The following is a 16,172-nucleotide window of genomic DNA, read 5'->3' as shown; positions in this document are numbered from 1 at the left end:
AGCCGGCGAGCTGCTGGCCTCTCATCTGGCAGCTCAGCAGCTGCGCTCCGGGAGCCCCTGGGACAGTGTGTGGGAGCCGCCAACGCGCCTGGCAGCTCAGCGGAGGCTGCAAGTGCAAAGGCATGGAGGGAGCGGGCATGGCGCCTGCAAGGATAAAGGATACCCCATAGACCTTCTTACCCTCTCCAGGCTTCCTCCAATGCAGCTGAGGGGACTGGCTGGAGGAGGCAGCTCTGTGTCAGTGGGGGGATAAAGAAGCAACTCGTGTCCAAACTCTAATTCAAAAAGACACATACATCCCTATGTTCATAGCAGCACTATTCACAATAGCCAAGACATGGAAGCAACCTAAACGCCCACTGACAGATAAATGGATAAAGAAGATGTGGTACATATATACAATGGAATATTACTCAGCCATAAAAAAGCATGAAATAATGCCATTTGCAGCAACATGGATGGACCTAGAAATTGTCATACTAAGTGAAGTAAGTCAGGCAGAGAAAGACAAATATCATATGATATCACTTATATGTGGAATCTAAAATATGGTGGAAATGAACCTATCCATGAAACAGAAACAGACTCACAGACATAGAGAACAGATTTGTTGCTACCAAGGGTTAGGGGGAGGGATGGACTTGGATTTTGGGGTTAGCAGATGCAAATTAGTATATATAGAATGGATAAACAACAGAGTCAGACTGCATAGCACAGGGAACTATATTCAATATCATGGGATAAACCATAATGGAAAAGAATATAAAAAAGAATGTATATACATGTATACCTGAGTCACTTTGCTGTATGGCAGGAATTAACACAACATTGTAAATCAACTATATTTCAATTTTTAAAAATTCACAAAAAAAGAATAAAAGAGGCAACTCATGTTCTAGTCATCTCCAAGGAGAGACCATTAAGGAGACATTCTTGGGAAGAAGGAGGAGGGGAGAAACTGGGCCATGAATCTGGAGATCTGGGACCAGCTGCTATGTGACACTGGACAAGTCACCTGACCTCTCTGGACGTCAGCTTCATCTTTGGTCCTGGGTGCGGTTTGAGACGCTGATTAATCTGCACTTGCCCCGCTGGCCTGGGAAATCAAGCCTGTGGTCTGGGACAGTTGTCCTGGGTCTCCACGCAGGTCACTTCCCAGATTTCTCCCAGTCCCCTGGGACTTGCTGCATGGGAATGCCAAGCCCAACCTTCTTCAAAGCCACTGGGTATCCAAGCTGCCTGATATCTCCCACCCTCATCCTCCACCACTGTCCTCCAGCCCCAAAGCAAAGGCGAAAGGCTGGCAGAGTCCCGTTTGGTGGAAGGCAAGAACTGAACTTTGTGGCACACCTACTATGTGCCAGAGTCTTGGCAGGTATGAACTCCTTCACTTCTCTCAATAACCCAATGAAAAAACAGTGGTTTCCATTTTATAAATAGGGAAACTCAGATTCAGAGAGGTTAAGTCACTTGCCCAAGAACACCCAGCCAGTTAGTGGCTGAGCCAGGATTCCAAGTCAACGCAAAGTCAGCTGCTTGTCCTCTGCCATGATGCTCTGGGGGCCAGAGGCACACCAGACTCCTGCCCCTGCAGCTCGAGATGCAGAGCGAGGAGGAGACATAAGGCCAGAGAGAATGGAGGCCACCCCAAGCAGGGGATAATGTCATGAGCACTGTCCTCACCTCCAGAAATGGCAAAAAAGTTCCCTTCCTTCTGGGTCTTCTGAGAACCACCTTTGCAATTGCTCATTCATGGAGGAAACAGCCATGCACCAAGCATCTACCACACTCCAGCTCCAAGCTGGGCATAGCTGCAGTGACCAACACACAGTCCCTTCCTCTTGGGGCTTATGGTCCAGGGCAGGAGACAAAGATGGTCCAGAGTGTGCTAAATATCATGGTGGAGTAGCCTGGAGGCTACATGAGCCCAGAGGAGGGACCCCTATGCTAATCCAGAAATCAGGGAAGGCTTCCTGGAAGAGAGTCCAGGTACAAGTGGTTTCTCAGTGGGCTCAGACAGAGGAAGGTCTGTCTTGTTCACTTCTATTTCCCTAGGATTGAGGACAATGCCTGGCAAAAGCAAGCTCTCAGGAAAAACAGCTGAAATGATTTGCTTAATTGGAAGCCCCATGACAAAAGATGAAAGCTGTTAAGATGTTAAGCTGTTAAGAAAGATGAAGTATATAAAAAAGTGTATCAGGAAGTATATAAAAAAGAAATGAATAGGGTTGAAGATGCTGCAGGTGCATGGGGACTCAAGCGGGCAGTGGCGACGGGTGAGCTCTGTCTTCAAAACCTGCAAGGCACTCACTGGGAAGAGGAAACTGAGCGGACCTAGGGGAACCCAAGGGGCAAAGGCAGGACTAATGAAAGGAGGCATGTTGGGCTCAGTGTAAGCAGGAGCATTTCAACAATTCAGCAGTTAGAAAGGTTGAAAGCTGGCTCGTGAAGTTGAGTCCCCTGTTAGAGGGGCTTGAGTTGAGGCTGGATGACCATGTATTAAGGATGCTGGAAAAATAAAGAGAGCAAAGAGCTTGGTGGGAAGTGCTGTCAGCTGACTTTGTAATGTCCCACCTGTGGCTGAGTCCGGGATGTGCCTACCCAACCGCCGACTCACTTTAGCCTTACTAACGAAACTCCCATTCAGGGTGGAGCATCACAATGCCCAATACAAAGGCTAAAAATGATTATTCTAAGCCATTTACATCTACTCCATTCCCCTTTGCCAGACCCTTTTCCAGCTTGCTTTGCAGTAGCAGTAGCTATGTGACGCACTTCTGGCCGATGGTATGTAAGGGCAGGTCTGCTGAGCAGACTTCTAGAAAACTTCTAGAAAAAGTCTTGTGTCCTCCACACACCCTACCCACCCACTGCTGAGCTGGCCCTTTTCATCCATCCTCATGGGGATGATGGTGTGAGGACATGATTCTTGGCAGCCATTTTGAGACCATGAGGCAACAAAGCATAAGGCTGAAAACCAATTTCTCAGGATGGAAAAGTTCAAGATAGGAAAGTTTAGCAATTCTATGATACACCATATTTTCACATTTTGACATCTTTGGAATCAAGATATAGCTTATAATAATCATTGGGTGTCAAGAGAATAATTGGCTTTTTTTATTCAATCATTGGAGGTACAGCATGGGATTTGCCCAATACCCCAAAAATAATATGGTGGAACCATGATTCCAATCCAGATGTTTTCCATCCTAGCATGTGAAACATGATCTGGGAAAAGGGAGGGAGGGCCACAAACAGACTAAACCCCTTTTATGTGCCAGGCACGTGGCCAAGCACTTCACAGGCACCGCTTCTCCTAGCCCTCACACCACCCTGAACTTGACCACGGTCACATACCTGGTAGGTGGTGGAAACAGGACTTAGATCATCTGACTCCAGAGTGGAGGCTCACACCATTTGTGTCCCTCCGTCCTCCAGCTGTGCCCCCTTCCAGTTCCACAGCCGAGGGTCTAAGCACAGGAGCCATCACCCCCTCACCAGTTGCCACTATCCCTGTGGTTTTCATCCACTTGCCCCTTTCCCTCTGTTCTTCACCCCAAGAGTTTGATCTTCATCCCGAAGGCCATGAGGAGCTGCCACAGTCCTTTTAAGAGGGAAGTGACCTGGTCACTTGTGAGTTATTCCTTTGACTTAAGCATTGCCCTCTCCAGCCTCCTTGCTTAAAAGGCAGGTGCCCCTGGGAGGGTAAGTACACACATGACCTGCCCCTGAAGGGGGCCAATTCTTACAATAGCCAAGACATGGAAACAACCTAAATGTCCATTGACAGATAAATGGATAAAGAAAATGTGGCACATACAGACAATGGAACACTACTCAGCCATAAAAAAGAATGAAATAATGCTGCTTGCAGCAGCATGGATGGACCCAGAGATTATCATACTAAGTGAAGTAAGTCGGAAAGAGAAAGACAAACACCATATGGTATCACTTATATGTGGAATCTAATATATGACACAAATGAACTTATTTACAAAACAGAAACAGACTCACAGACATAGAGAACAGATTTGTGGTTGCCAAGGGGGTGGGGGGGGTGGGGGAGGGACGGACTGGGAGTTTGGAATTAGCAGATGCAAACTACTATATATTTAATGGATAAACAGCAAGGTCCTACTATATTGCACAGAGAACTATGTTCAATATCCTGTGATAAACCATAATGGAAAATAATATGAAAAAGAATGTATATATATATATATGTATAACTGAATCACTTTGCTGTACAGCAGAAATTAACACAACATTGTAAATCAACTATACTTCAATAAAATAAAATTTTTTTAATTAAAAAAAAACCTTACCATACAGACCGGTTGTGAGTATCAAATAAGACAAAGAATATAAAGTATGTAGCATGGGGCTAGAGCAGAGAACTCTACAAATATCACGATTACTATTACTATTGTTGCTATTGTCTAATAATCATATCTGTAGGAACGAAGGCTCAGAGAGGGGACATGAATTGCCCAGGATCACACAGCCAGTTAGTGGCACAGCTGGAACCGGAACCTGCGTTTCTCTCCACTTAATATAATAATAAAAATAACAATAATAGCGGCTAACACTTACCATGTAACAGGCACCCTTCTAAGTGTTTTGTGTCTGTTTTCTCACTTAACTCTCACAACTCTGTAAGATAGGTATTATTAGTATCCTTATTTTATAGATGAGAAAACTGAGGCCCAGAGAAGTTAAAGAATTTTCCCAAAGCCACAAAGCCTGTCAGTGGTGAAGTAAGGATTTGAGCCCTGAGAGTTCCGGCCCCCAAATTCAGCATGTGCTTGTCATATGTGTAGCCAGTTCACTCAATGCCTTTACCCTGGACATGCCTGATGCAAAGACGTGACTCTAGTGGCAGTGGTCAGGCCCCATGACAGGGGAACCAGGTCCGCCTGGTAGGACCCTTCACAGCACACAAAGTGATGGAGCCGCCGCCCCACCTGCTGCTCCTGGGCGCCTCCTGGGGCCCCCGTGTCGGGCAGACGCTGACTTCCTGAGCTGGCACAGTTGCCCAGCGCCACAAAGCCATCCCTGGCTCTGCACAGTATCCCTAGATGCCTGAAGGCTGTGTTCAAAGAGGCAGCGAGACCAGGGCCAGGAACACATGGGTGCCCGCCCAGCTCATGGTCCCCGTGGAGGCTGCAGGCCCCGCATCGGCCCCAGGCAGCGGAAGCATCACTCAACTGCTGCCAGCCTTGGAATACTCACTTCCTGGTTCCAGCACAACCTCTCCCTGGCCTGCACGTTCCTCCTCACCCAGCGCTCTCAGCCACAGGGGCAGATAGCACAGCCAGCCTGGTCCACAGTTCAGACTTGCAAAGCGACTCTGTCCTCCCTCTACCGAGGGTGTGCAAACCTGCTTCTTAAGTGGGGCACGTGGAGATGCTTAGAGGCTGAGAAGAGAGAAATTGGGGAATGATGGAACTGTTCTGTCTTGATTGCGATGGTTAACCAACTGAGTGCACTTGTCAAAACGTGTAGAACTGTGCACTAAAAATGATTGACTTCAGTAGAGAACACTGCAAGAAACCTGACTAAAAATCATATATAAATGTAAACACAGAAATAAACATAGGATTAGAAAAGAAGGAGCCCCTGGGCACCCGGCCACTCAGACCAGGCCAGCACAGAGGACACTGCAGTGGGAGAAAGCCTGTCCCCTCCCTCAGCCACCTCATGCAGCCCACGGGCGCGTCCTGCTGGCTCAGCCCCCAAACACTCCCAGAACCTGCACCTTTGTCCGGGAGCATCCATCCCTCGGGATGCTTGGGGCCCCCCCACCTTGTTGAGCCTTTTTCACATGTGAGGTCCATGTTGGGTTTATTCCCATCACATGTGAGACCAAACTGAGGCTTAGAGGGACCGAGGAACCTGCTCACAGCCTCCCAGCTAAAAACATGAATAACAACAAGGCCATGCATTATCCCTTTATCTTCACAGCAACCTTGATTTTATGGATGAGAAAAATGATGCACAGAGATGTTGGTCAACTTTTAAAATTCATAACTCGTGATTTCTTTCCTTGGTTGAAATAAATATAATTTTTATACCTTTAAAAAAGCACAGAGAGGTCAAGTAACTTGCCCAAGGTCACACAGCTTATAAAAAGGCAAAGTCAGGGGTCGAACCTGGAGACTGGCCCCAAGGTTCAGCTCTCAGCCACTATTCTCTTTTCCCGCTAAAGAGGCGAGCAGCCTCCACCTCCGCCCTCTCTAGAGACTGTGCTCAGAGCCATTACTCTTCCTAGTGGTTCACTGTGGGCCCAGGCACCTCCTTCTAAGAGCTGAGCTGGCGGGATGGGCAGTCCCCAGGGCAGTCCCATGGGAGGGTGCAATTTAGCCACCCCTGGACGACACTGTCCACCGGTCCCTCCTGTGTAAGCCCAGCGAAAAGGCCTCATTCGGTTCTGCCACAGCTGTGTGACTTTAAGCAGTTACTTCACCACTCTATGCCTGGGCCTTGTCTGCGTAGAGGATGATGGTAGCACAAACCTCCCAGGCCACCGTGAGCCTCTAACAAGTGAATATGTGTACAGCTGCATCCAGCAGGGACCGACTCTCCAGGAGTGCAACCAGTGTGGTCTCAAATAGCATTTTCATCACTGTGCAAGGAAGGGAAGGTAAAGGTCTAACCGCAGCCAGAGGCTCAAAGTACGTCCACCCGTCCTGCAGGCCCCAGTGATAGAGTCTCACCCACATGCTGGGGCACCGCTCTGGTCTCCTCAGCCCATCCCCATCCAAGGGGCAGGGAGGGTCTCAGAGTTAGACCCCGGGTCTTCCCTCCTGTGGTAACCATCCAGCAGCCTCCTTGGAGCCCCTCTTTGGTGTTCTGTCTGTCCCTCCATTTCTTCTGCTGCTGCGTGGATGGGGGAGGGGAGGGTTGGGAAATTTCAGGCCTTGCAGGTCGGGGAGGGGAGGGGATCAGCATCGAGGTCAGCTCCCAGGGTGGTTTCCCCCAAAGCTGCCCCATCACGTGTATCTCACTGTGTTAAAACAGAGTCTGTCTTTTTTTTTTTGGTTACGTGGGATCTTCCCCCACCAGGGATCGAACCTGTGTCCCCTGCTCTGGAAGCGCGGAGTCTTAACCACTGGATTGCCAGGGAAGTCCAAGTCTGTCTGATTCTTGACCATGAGCATTACTACAAAAGGCTGCCTTCTCCAGAGCACAGTGTCGTCCTACAGCATTCTGTTTAATTAAATTATTTAATGGATGTCTTCCAGATGGATGAGGAGAGGGGCTGTGTTTCTCTTGTTCATGGCTGTATCTCCAGAGCCTGGCACAGACGGCAACTGAGGATGGATAGATGGGTGGATGGGTGGATGCATGGATGGGTGGATGGATGGACGAACAGACGGATGGGCAGACGGATGGATGAGTGGATGGATAGATGGGTAGATGGGATAAATGATGCCCAGCAAAGGCTGGGGCTGGGGCTGGGGGCTGAGCTGGACCATCTGTCTCCTCTCCACCTGCTGTTCAGGGCTGAGAGCTGGTGATATCTACTCTACTGGTCCTTTCAGGGACCTTGGTTGCTCTAATCAGTGGGTCGGCCCCTGAGCCCCCCAGACAGGGACAGAGCAGCAGACTAAAGAACAAGATCTGACAGAGGATAAAAGCAGAATGAGGGAGGAGCTGGGGGCAGGGGCAGAGGATGGGGGCAGAGCTTTCCAGAATAAAAGTCTGGGAAAGCAGAAAGAAAACGTTCATCAGGTGAGGGAGAAAGGGAGGAGGCGCAAAACAAAAGCTGGAGGCAGATGGAACACTTGATTAGAGGAAAGATAAACGGGGCGACGATGCTCCCCGGTCCCTTCTCAGCACTTTGAGAGCTTGCATGTGGGTAAGAGCCTGGCTGATTCCTGAGCACTTTTCTCTCCATTAACACAGCTCAGTCTCACAACATCCTTGAGGGGCAACTTTATTATTACCCTTCCGTCAGTGCGGCCCCAAGAAGGAAGACGTCAGCCCCGCGCCCCTGAGCCTGGATCCCCCTCCCCCATCCCTGGCTGGGGGACCTGGGTGGATCGTATGGCCGCTCCTAGTATCACCTTCCTCGCCTGTAAAACAGGGATGACAATGATACTACCTGGCAGGGATGTCACCAGAAGGAAACTAGAGCATGCCTGCAAGGGTCCGGTTCTCAGGCAGCCCACCATCCTCCTTTCCTCCCTCTTTCTCTCCCTGGACTGAGACGCAGGTGCCCCCGTAGCCAGGGAACACTTGTCTCATTGACGTGGGGGTGGGGCCTGGCCACCAGGACCCTTAAACTCCCCAGGAGATTCTAGTGTGCAGCTGGAGTTGAGAAGCTCTGGTCTAAGACAGAGGCTCCGCAAAGAGACCCCAGGAACTGGTCACAGTAGACAGTGTATCTGGGGAGGGCAACCCAGTGGCCTGGGGCACGAGGTGGAGGTGGAGGGGGAGGATTTTTCTCCGAATACCCATAATACCTTCTGTTCCATGTGCCCATGGTATCTATTCAAAGAGCAAATTTAAATTCTTATAATAATAAGCAAATGGAATTAAATCCAGCTTGACCTGCCCCCAAGATTGGCAGGAAATCCTTAGGGGGGGCATTTTCTGTTCCTTCCCCTTCCCGTCGATGCCACAGAACCCCAAGGTTACCTGGTCCCTGCAAAACAGAGGTGGCACTGGCCTCAGCTGCGGTGGTTGCCACTACACAGCTACTGTGACTGAATTGTGTTCCCCCAAAATTCATGGGTTGAAGTCCTAACCCCCAGGACCTCGGAATGTGATTGCATTTGGAGATAGGTCTTTAAAGAGGTAATTAAAGTGAAAAGGACTTCCCTGGTGGTCCAGTGGGTAAGACTCCACGCTCCCGGTGCAAAGGGCTCAGGTTCGATCCCTGGTCAGGGAACTATATCCCTCATGCATGCTGCAACTAAGAGTCCACATGCCACAGCTAAAGATCCACATGCCACAATGAAGATCCCACGTGCCGCAACTAAGACCCGGGGCAGTCAAAATAAATAAATAAACAGATAGATAAATAAACAGATAAATAAAAATAAGTCTTAAAAAAAAAGAAAAGGAGGTCTTTAGGGTGGGCGCTAATCCAGTGTGACTGGTGTCCTTATAAGAAGAGGAGATTTGGACACAGATACGCACAGGTGCAGAGGAAAGGCCAGGTGAGGACACAGTGAGAAGGCGGCTGTCTACAAGCTAAGAGGAGAGGTCTCAGAAGAAACCAACTCTGCTGGCGTCTTGATCATGGACTTCTAGCCTCCAGAACTGTGAGAACATACATTTCTGCTGTTTAAGCCTCCCAGTCTGGGGTGCTTTGTTATGGCAGCCCAAGCAGACTTACTTGTGCAGGAGAGTGGGTCCCTCCACAAACACCTTCAATCCCTGCCACTAGGTGTGGCCATAGGAGGACCAGCTCAGGCCTACACATCCCCAAGCCCGGCCATCCCCATCCAAGCCCCTAACCCTCGGTTGTACCAGGCTTAAGGCCCAAGGCCTGAAAGGACCCACAGCCCCTCTGCCCCTCTAGTCCTGGAGTCGGGCCCACACCCCCACTGGACAACCGTGCTCAGCCTCTAGAGTTTCAGACAACAAGGTCTTCAGGGCAACCATCCCATGTGACAACCTCTCTGTCAGCCCTGGAGAGCAAAAGGGCTTCTACTGCCTTCAAAACACAAAGGCCCGGCTAGCACCCTTCCTTCCTTCCCTCCCGGTGCATCTGCAGGGGTAGACACCATGTAAGGACGCTTCTCAGCCTCTTGCCTGCCCTGCCATCATCCTCCTCCCTCCCTCCCCCTCCCTTCCTTCCTGCCCTCCCATAGCCTCAGGACTCCTGCCATTGCCTGCCACTGTGTCACCAAGCCAAGACTGGACCATATGGAACACAACTGCTCTTGGGTTACATTATCATCACCCCCATTGTACAGATGAGGAAACCGAGGCTCAGAAAAGGCAAGCGTTTGCCTGCTCCCAGGTCACAGAACAAGACAAGGGCACAACAAGAGCTCAACCTTTGGCTGCCTGGCTCCAATTTTTCGTGCTTCAAAAGGATCGTCTGAACTTCCCTTTCATATAAGTATTGGTCAAAGGAGTCCGTTTCTCCAATGCATGTACAGTAGGATTTGGGTCACAAAGAAACAGGAGGGTTGACACACTTTGCTTAGAGTAAGAGCTACTAGGGCCTTTCCTGGCCACCTGCCACCCATGCCACAGTTTCCCTTAGCAGAGTGCTTGGGTTGCCACCAGATAAACTTTCCTATTAAACCAGAATCCTGGTTCAAGAGGTACCACCAAGCCCCAGCCCCCCAGATCTGCTGGATTGCCCTGGCATTGTCCTCTTTCTCCCCCACTGAACCCCGGAAATGAGCTGTCATCAGGAGAGGGTGGCCACCACTCCCCCACCCCGGGAACAAGAGAAGGGTGGGCAGACTGCCCAGGCTGATAAAAGAACCCAGAGCCACCGATGGACGTCTCCTTATGCACGCAACACATGCTCATGAACTGTGCACAGTTCCTCGGGCTTGCGGACCTGCAGGCAGGCACTGTCTCTGTCATGACTGGCTGTGCTGCTCTGGCCAAGTTGCTCGACTTCTCTGAGTTCAGCGGGAGTCACAACACCAATGCCTTAAGATGGGAAAGCGTGCTTGTAGACAGCACGCTCTTGCGCAGGCATCTACTAAGGCACCTCCTCTCCTGCTGTCCCCTCCAAGCTGAGGTTGCGGGGTTGGGCAGGAGAAGGGACCATTTTCCTTCGGTGTCAGCCGTTTGTTTAACGGAGGGCTGCGACAATCCCCAGGACACCCTCGAGGTGTAAATGTAAATATTTACCCGCAGGAGGCCCCGGTCCTGGAGTGAAGCAAGGTCCTGAAGAACATCCCCCAGGGTGGAGCAGAGGGAGCGGGGAGAGGTGGAAGAGGAGGTGAAAAGAGGAGAAATCGGGCTTCCCCAGTGGTGCAGTGGTTGAGAGTCCGCCTGCCGATGCAGGGGACGCGGGTTTGTGCCCCGGTCCGGGAGGATCCCACATGCCGCGGAGCGGCTGGGCCCGTGAGCCATGGCCGCTAAGCCTGCGCGTCCGGAGCCTGTGCTCCGCAACGGGAGAGGCCACAACAGTGAGAGGGCCGCGTACCGCAAAAAAAAAAAAAAAAAAAAAGAGGAGAAATCACACAGAAATATTTCTGAAGGAGAACAAAATCTACACGTGGCAGAACTATTTAACAACCGTTCTGTTTGCACAAGAGCTGGCCACGCCGGCACCAGGGTCACGGCCCGGAGAGCGGGTGACGGTGGCTCTGGAGCAGAAACACACACATAGGGCAAACCAGGAGCTCGAAAGTCGATGAAGAGCTGGGCTTCTGCTCCTGGAGCCTTCCTTATCACTTCACCCGTAACGCAGAAAGTTAAGAGCAACGGTTGTCATCATGGAAGCCCAGCCCCATGCCAGGCACCTTCCCACGTGGGGGCAAGTGTGATCCCTAGTCTCGCTTCTCCAGGGGGCGCCTGAGGCAGCCACCGGCCTCTCCTCCAGCACGTGTTCACTGGTATGCGCCTAGGCGGGATGGGGTACATGAGTGAGACAAAGTTCCCGTCGCATGGAGACAGACCTGACTCAGAGTGTGACACCAGCAACGGAGAAAGTGGACAAAGGGGCATGATCCCGGCCAGCGTGTGAGGGGTGGAGGGGAGTGAGGTGTATAGAGGGATCGTGATCTGGGCAGGGGCTCGGCAGGTGCAAAGGCCTGGAGGACCAAGCTGAGGGTATTTGGGGAATCGGGGAGCAGGGCAGAGTCGCTGGGACGTCCATAGTTAAGGGGACCATGGGGGGAGTAAGGCGGGGTCATATATGCAGCCCACCGGGTAAGGCAGGCCCTGGGTTCAACCCTGATCTGAGTCCAAGCGGGTTTCACGCGAGGGTGGAGGACAGGATTGGAGCGGAGGGAAGGGCAAGGGCAGAGGCCAGGGACTGAGGCTGCCCGGGCTGTGGGACCCAATCCCTCCCAAGCCAGACCCACCCCAGCTGCCCTGCAGGACGAGGTGCCCCGAAAGCGGATCCTGGTGGGGTTCAGACAGCCCCCCGAGGAGGCCAAAGGGCCTGATGGCCTCTAAGTGGCCTTGTCTATTCACAGATCGGATGGTAGCCTCTCTCCTAGTCACCCGCTGGTCTCAGTTTCTCCCTCCTTCTCCCGAGAGAGGTGCTCATTCTTTTAACCCACTCAGCAGCTGCTGCTGACAAAGCCAGGGTCACGTTCATCTGTGCTGAGAGCCCCCATCTGCTTTGCCAGGGGACAAAGGACAGACCAGTTAACAAGCGGGGGAGGGGGGCAGTAAGACGGTGACGAAAAGCTCATCTCAACACAAAGATGACCCAAAAGCCACCCTCTGGGAGCTCCATCCGCCTGGAGGCTGCCCTGTGCAAAGCCACATGGGGCTTATCCCCTGTCGGAGGAAACCAGAGACAGCAGAGCAATCGTCTTGGCCCTTCGAGGCAGGCCTCCCTCCCCACAAATGCACAGCGTGGCACTGGCAGAACTGCCTGGCAAGGGGGCTGAGTCTGTATGACTGGCTAAGGGTGGTAATCTCCCCACACTGAAACCCAGGAGGTCCACTTAAATATTCCGGTTGCCATGGCAACCTTCTGGGCTGGCTCTTTCCCTGTCATTCTCCATCGCAAACTGTGGTAGGAAGTTTTTGCTTCAATTGGAAACTTATGGTTGCCAAGGCAACCACCTTAGAGCACACTGAAGATGCAGGTGGGCTGCAGGTGAGGCGGGGATCTGTCTATTGGGGGCCCGAGATGGCTGCATGATGGGCCGAGGCGGGGTCCAGGGCCATGATGGGCGGAGGTGAACACGTCTGGGGTTCTGGAAAGAGAGGACGATGGGCCTCCACAAACACATTCATTCACTCCCTCGCTTGTAAGTCATTCATTCATTCACTCACCTGCACACTCGCCACTTGAGCATCCGTTCTGTTTTCTGGCCCTTTTTTGCCTGCGGGCTGGGCGGATGGAGGCGCAACCAACCCTCCACGCGTGTACAGCCCACGTGGAAAAGGGAACAGAGAGTGCCTGGCTGTGGAACCCGGCAGACCTGGGTTTTTGTTTAGACCCTTGACTCTCTCCTCTTATAAATGGAGTGTAAGACTAGGACCTGCTTCTGAAAATGCTGGAAGTAACAAACACCCAAGTGCCCATAACAAGGCATGGAGACAGGTCTTCTGCCCCTGAGGAGCATGTGGGCAGCAACCGTGGCTCCGGCGTGGTCCTCCAGTGGCAGGGGAGGGCTGACCCGAGGGGGGGCAACTTGGAAACTGGGACTGGGCCAAGTCAGAGGGCAAGGCTGGTGGGGTCCTCACCCACTCGGAGAGAGAGACAGGAGCCCTTCCTTCCTCCCTTGAGGTCGGTCCCAGAAGGAAGCGAGAGGGGGGTGACATTCCAGGAGGGCCTCCTGGCCTTCGCTTCATCCCAACGACCCCACCAGGCAGCCTTCCTTCCCCCAGTTTTGCAGATGAGGAAACTGAGCCCCAGAGAGGTGGAATAAGGTCAACCGGAAAGCAAGCAAGTTGATCCAGAATTCAACCGTGGGCCGCGCTCCTTCCAAAATCCCTCCTGTAATTCTCACAACGGTCCTAGGAGGCGGATTCCATTCTCCCCAGTCCGTGGATGGGAAAGGCCGACCAAAGTGAGGCCACATAGCTCCCCCCGTGCCCGCTCGGCCCAAACCCCCAGACCTGGGGCCAGAGTAGGCCTGTCCAGCCCAGAAGTCACTGGGCAGAGGGGCGGAAGGGGAACTGACATCCACCTATTATTTCTGCCCCACCCTCAGCCCTCACCAGCCTGGCTTCGCTGGGACCCGGGCCTGGCCTCTGGTCCCGGTGCGAGATGGGGGAGAGGGGCTTGGGCGGGGCCCGCCGAGCTCCTGCGGCCACACGGGGGTGCACACAGGCTGGAAGCCAGGCAGGCAGCTGGGGCAGGACAGCCCCGTGTCCTGCTCCTTCACTGGAATTGTCAACGCCAGATGTCCGGGCGGCACAGAACTGATCAGAAGCCCCTTAGAAGTGTGAAGGGGGCGGGTGGGAGAAGGGGGGAAGGAAGAAGGTGAGCCGGGGAGGTGCGGGAGTTGCATCTCCTCCCTACAGAGGAGGAAACCATGGTTCAGACACATGAAGCGATGCATGCAAGGCTCCCAGTGACCAAAGGACATGCAGATCTGAGACTCCAATCGGGCCTCTGACTCACCTCCAGGGTCCCTCCGGTTACAGGGGGAATGCTTCTGTTTCTGGGCCCCGTTCCTCTTCCCCCCCACATGCAGCCAGGGCAGCCCCAGGCAGCAGACCTTCAGCAGCACGTCAGGCCACCAGCTCTTCCTTATTCCTCAAACCCTCCAGGCCTCGTCCTTCCCAGGAACTTGGCCCTTGCTCGTCGTCCGGCCCGGAACGTTCCTCCCCCAGATGGCCACTCACACTCCATGCCGGACTTTGCTTAATGTCCCCTCCTCTGAGAGGCTTCCCCTGACCATCTTACCTGATGCAAGCACCCCCTTTGCTTAAAATAATCAGCTTTGGGTGCGGAGGAGGGGGTGCCAGACGAACGAGGCGAGGCCGCTGTGCTAGGTGATGGGGGTCATCGATCAGGGGGTCATCGATCGATTCTCTGGAACTTTCTCTATGTTTGAAATTTCCCATAATCAAAGTTTTTAAAGGGAATTCCCTGGTGGTCCAGTAGTTAGGACTCCATGCTTTTACTGCTGTGGCCCATGTTCAATCCCTGGTCAGGGAACTAAGATCCCACAAGCTGTGCGGTGCAGCCAAAAAAAAAAAAAAAAATTTAAATAACAAATACTAGGGGAGTACCCTGGCGGTCCAGTGGTTGGGACTTCGCTTCCAATGCAGGGGGTGCGGGTTTGGTCCCTGGCCGGAGACCTGGGATCCCACCTGCCTAGCGGCCAAGGGGCTGAGGCATGAAACAGAAGCTGTGTTGTAGGAAATTCAGTAAAGGCTTTAAAAAAGTAAATAAATAAAATAAAATAACAAATACTAGAAACTGACATTCCTTCCCCCGACTCTATCCCATCACCCTGTTTTATTTCCTTCGTCGTATCTGACTGCACCTGACATCTCATCGTATGTCTAGCTGACCATTTGTAGGCGGCTCCATGAGAGCTGGGCTTTGTCTTGTTCACATCTGAATCCCAAGGGTCTGTGCCGGACACAGAGTTGGTGCTCTGTAAATATTTGCCCAGTCAGCGAAAGAATCAGACACGGCAATGGAAGTGCGTTCTGAAGAATAGAAGCGCCGTGGTTCGGGCTTTGGGCCTGGGCCAGTTTTAACCATAGATGTAGGATTGAGAGAGGGATGAATGCATTCCTCATTTATTCATTCCACAAATGTTTAGGAAACCCCTTCTTGCCAAGTCCTATGCTGGCGCTGGATTCACCGGCTGGGTCTCCAGGGAGTGTGTTGGAGATAGGCCAGGTGCTATGGGAACCCTTGGAAGGGAAGCCTCACCCCGTCTCAGGCATCGGGGAGGGCCTCCTAAAGGGAGTGATTTCTAAGTTTAATCTTAGGATGAGTAGCATTTCTCCAGGGGAAGAGAAAGGATGCTCCAGGCAGAAGACACAGCCCAGCCGAAGGCCCAGCGATAGGACGGAGCACGGGCCCTGGGAGAACTGCCTACGTCCGTGTGACTGGGGCCGAGAGCGCCCGGGAGGCGCCCAGGGGGCCGAGGCGGGGGTGTTCAGCATGGACCAGCGTGTGGAGGCCTTGATGGGCGGGCAGAGGAACCTGGCCCTGTACCAAGGGTGACGAGGATGACAGAGAGGGCGCTCCTGTCCCACCTGCCTTTTTTTTTTAATTGAGGTATAGTTGCTTTACAATGCTCTGTTAGTTTCTGCTGTACAACGAAGTGAATCAGCCACATGTATACATATATCCCCTCCTTCTCCTGCCACTTGTCGGTGCCAACGACGCAGCAGCTCATTCTCACTCCTGGCGTTTCGCGCTCGGTGTTCCCTCCTCCTGGAATGCTCTTCCCTGTCTGCACATGGGCTCTCCTCCTCCGGTCTAGGCACGAGCCTGGGCTACTCAGAGAGGCTGACCGTGACCAGCCATCAGAAGTGGCCGCCTCAGGCCACTTTATCTGTCCCAGCTCCCTCTCTGCCTCTTGCAGAGCCTG

Source organism: Orcinus orca, chromosome 11 (assembly GCF_937001465.1).
Source record: "Orcinus orca chromosome 11, mOrcOrc1.1, whole genome shotgun sequence".
Classification (NCBI taxonomy): Eukaryota; Metazoa; Chordata; class Mammalia; order Artiodactyla; family Delphinidae; genus Orcinus; species Orcinus orca.
This window is presented reverse-complemented; position numbering follows the sequence as displayed.